The sequence below is a fragment of the Panthera onca genome, chromosome B2, assembly GCF_046562875.1.
Source record: "Panthera onca isolate mPanOnc1 chromosome B2, mPanOnc1 haplotype 2, whole genome shotgun sequence".
Taxonomy (NCBI): Eukaryota; Metazoa; Chordata; class Mammalia; order Carnivora; family Felidae; genus Panthera; species Panthera onca.
Window position 1 is genome coordinate 21,063,238 of NC_138343.1, and position 4,466 is coordinate 21,067,703.

Genomic DNA, 4,466 nt, shown 5'->3' on the forward strand with positions numbered 1-4,466 from the left:
GAGAATGCGATTGCTCTGGTGATGGCAGGATAGAGTACCATAAAGAACCGGGTCCTGGATGAAGACCTTGGACTGCCAAGTTATCCAGCCAGGATGGGCCTGCCTCTAAACACGGGTGTAAGATAATGCACTAGCCCTGTTCAGGGCTTGTTTTCAGCAGGTACACACCTGTTGTCATATTCGTTGTCAGCATATTGAAATACGTCTGTGCTGCTTTGTTAATAGCATTGTCCTGAGCCTCCTGAGTGTCTCAGTACCACCCCAGCCCCTCATTCCTCCCCTAGAATTTGCTAGGCTTTCCCTTATCCCCGCACAATGTGTAAATACTGGCCATAGCAGAGGCCTCCAGGACCCTACTCCATCACCACAGCCAGGGGCCATTCTTGTTGTAGTATTAAAATCCATGCTGAAACTGGTATAACGTTAAAAAATCAATTTTGTCTTTACTGTTTACACCACATGGGGCAGGGATTACTGTTACTTGCAACCCAAAGCATGCTAATGGACTCTTTCCTGCCAACCAGAGCAAGCCTTTCTAGGATGGCTCTTTGCCATGTAGCTCAGCTTTTCACCTTCCTACCCCCAAACTAACCCATCCCTTGATCTATTTCCAAGCCATACCCAACCACTCCAATCCATACAGTTTGCTCCTCACTCCATGCGCCTATAGCATATTGCCTATACCACACAATGTGGCTCTTAAAAAGGCTTGCATTATTTCCCAATTGTTCCGTGTAGGAGTGCACATGCACGTGTGTGTTTTATTCCATAAGGAAACAGTAACATTAAGGGCAGGAGCTGAAGTATAACCCTTGTCTATCCCCCAGTAGCATAACATCTGTAAGCTTACAATGATATTTAAATTAGAAAAGAAAGACTCCATGAATAATATGGCTACTGTTGATTTTCATTGGCTATTTATTCACAGGGGCCTTGTTTTTATTTTATATTTTTGGTGGGGGAATGGGCGTTTGGAAAATAAATCTAAGGTATGCAAGTCAAAATGGACTCTGAGCTCTCAAACCTCCCTTGTGACCTCAGGGCACATTTCATGTGGTCAAAGCCTCTCTAAGAATGCAATATGAAAGATCTATAAACCAGAGCCCAAGGAAGCCTCCGGATAGCGTTTCATTCTGTTGTTCTACTTAAAACAAAACAAAACAAAACAAAACCCAACACCACAAAACCCAGAGCAGACTCGCAGGTGGCTAAGAGGCTTGTCAGGGAGCTGGGGAACCAACCTTGGAGCAGCCTGGCTGTTCCCCTGGGTCGGCGGTCAAGCTGTTGCAACTTTGCCCTCAGAACTAGAGCAGAGTGCTGGCAATCACATCTACAGCTTTCTGCTTTCCCCTGGACTTCTTGGAACTGTGACCGAGAGCATCTAAAATCCCTTCAAGAACGGGCACCTGGGTGGCTCAGTCGGTTAAGCATCCGACTTCAGGTTGTGATCTCCCAGTTTGAGGGTTTGAGACCCACATCAGTCTCTCTGCTGTCAGCTTGGACCCTGCTTGGGAACCTCTGTCCCCTTCTCTCTGCCCCTCCCCCACTTGCTTGTGTGCTCTCTAACAATAAACATAAAAAAAAAGATTAAAATGGGGAGTGGGGGAGAGGGGAAAATGGGTGATGATCATTGAGGGCACTTGTTGGGATGAGCACTGGGTGTTGTATGTAAGCCAATTTGACAATAAATTATATTCATTTAATTTATATTTATTTATATAAAAATATAAAAAATAAACCATACTCTAACCTAGGGAAAAAAAAGATTAAAATAAAATAAAATCCCTTCAAGAACAGGCCATGAGAAAGTGGACCTCGTTTCCACATCCAGGGCATAGATTCTGTGAGAGCCCTCCCCTAAGCTGGGGACAACAACCACGGCCAGGAGGAGCCTTGAGGCTCCTTCAAGTGCCTGGATCTCTGAACCTTCCTCTCCAGCTTCAAGGAGATGACCTGATTGATGGAGGGGAGCAGAAACACCAAGCGTGGCTGGAGAGGCCAGACTGCCAAAGCCAAGACTGCCTGATCCTCACCCACCCCCACCCACTTAGGGGGCAAGCCAAGCTGTGTGGGGCTGGCCTCTGTGTGCAGTCTGAATGCCCATAAGCACTGGCTGGGAGACCAGATGGATCCCGCACCACCAGTTCACAGGCACCGGGAATCGCCCTCCTCACTGGCCCTTGTTGTCTGCAAACACGTGGGTTTCCACTGTGCATGGGCGGTGCCTGGGCTGCCTCCATGTGACCGTGGCACACGCCTGGGCAGCGCCCACGCCCGTCCTCCGACGGCAGTATCCAAAGCACCCCTAGTTCATCTGATTCTCCACTCCGCCCCCCCCCCCCCCCCCCCCATCTCAAAACACATGGTTCTGGAAAACAGACTCCTGCACTCACTGGGCTGCTGATACCGGCTGGCATGTCACCCATCATGAGGGCCCAGGGGAGGTGGCTGGACCAGAGAGAGTCCACCAGGGCTGGGCCAGGACTCCCTTGGGCTTGAAGATTAGAAGCTGCTGAAATCTCAAACCCGAAATACAGCCATTCAGAGATCTTTTCTGCACTTGCCTTCTTGTCGGGGCTTGTTCTTTCTTTGTTACAAAAATGTTCTCCCTTTGTTAAGATGGTTGAAGGATTTTTTTCCCTTTTTTCTCCAGGACTGCCTTGTCTGCAGCAAGCTGGTCTAGTCAGAGAGCTAGATTTCCACCTTTGTGACACCTTTAGGAACTTGGATTCACTCTGAAGAGCTGTCCCCAGAGAATCCGATCTTCATTGCCCACCCCCTGACTCCAGAGGCAGGTGCATTTAAGCCCACAGTGGCCTATCCCAGGGACTCAGATCCACTCCCCAAGGTCTAAAGGATCTCTGACAGCTGCTGGGATGGTGAATCCAGCTAATGCTCAGGACTGCTCACTGCCTTTTTGGTGAGGACACTTTCTGCCCTGGCAGGCACAGGCTAAAAGCAGCGAACATAATGTGTACTCATTCGTAAACTGGAGAAGAAGCAGTGAAACTAGTTCAGGGTGGAAGGTGAAATCTTAACCAAAAGCGAGCTTTCCAACAAAAGGGAGAGCTACTGGCTTTCTTCCCTTCCACTGAGCTGAGCAATTACATGTGCCAGAAAACAGCCATGACCTAAAGCAAACAGCCAAAAAGCAAAACCAAAAGACAGCCGAAAGAACCCAACCCATGTCTCTACCGGAGAATCCTAATTAAAACCTGGCCTGCCTGCCCAGAGGAACTCTGGGGTCCCGAAGTGGAGTGACATCCATTGCTCAGTGATTCACAGCCTCAGCCCCACAGCCCACCCTATGGGATGAGCACGCATTCCTTCACCTAACTGGGAAGGCCAGCTTCTCCAAGTCAGGTGCTAGGTGTGGGTGCAAGCTCCCTGAAACAGCTCCACCTTGATCCGGGAGCAGCACACTGAGATCCCATGCCCCACATAGGGAGAGGCTTCCCAACAGGATGAGCAGGTCCTGAGAGCTAACCGACTCCTCCCGCTGTTTTAAGTGAGGGCAGGGCCGGCCCCAGGTCAAACTGTGAAGTCAGTAAGTTTGACTTTTGGACTTCTCCACCCTCCCCGTTCTGCAAACTCCTCACTTCCCACCACACCCCTTTGGGCATTCCACTGCCCTCTACCTCATTCAGGTCTGCTCAACAGAAATTAGCCTTTTACAATTTGGGGTGAATATGTCTCGAAATAAAATGCCTCATCTGCTCTTAAAAACTTATTTCCAGGGGCGCCTGGGTGGCTCAGTCGGTTAAGCGTTCGACTTCAGCTCAGGTCATGATCTTGTGGTTTGTGGGTTTGAGCCCCACGTTGGGCTCTGAGCTGGCTTTGGATTCTGTATCTCCCTCTCTCTCTGCCCCTCCCCTGCTCATGTTCTGTCTCTCTCTGTCTCAAAAATAAGACATTAAAAAAAAAAGAAGCAGGTTGGTTGGTCAGTGATCCCCCCGTATGTCAAAGGCTGTGCCATGCACTCCGTGACCCCTTGCTCTGGAGTTCTTGGTTTTGAAGTTCTAAATTATCCTGTTTATAAAATAAAACATTCATTTTGGAAGAGGGTGACAGAGCAGTAATGTGGCGCTGTAAGTAAACTTGCATTCGAATTTCCTAGAATTCTGAGGGGAAACCGGCATTGATTACTTCCTACTTGTCAAGCATTGAACTTTCACTGACATTTGATTTCCATACCATCCTCCTTTCAAATGAAGGAACAAGTTCAGAAAGTTCAGTTTGCCCATGTTGATCCCGCTAGTGAACACTGGAGGTGGAATTAGAACCAGTCAGAATTTGTCTGACTTGTAAGTCCTGTACTTAGGGATAGAAGAGACCTTAGCAACCTCCTGGTCTAGCCTCCTCATTATGGAGCTGAGGAGAAAAGGCCTTATGTCAAATGGCTTCCCCAAGTTCACTGATCCTCTGCCCAACAGCTCAGGAAATTCAACCAGGCAACAAGTGTGTGT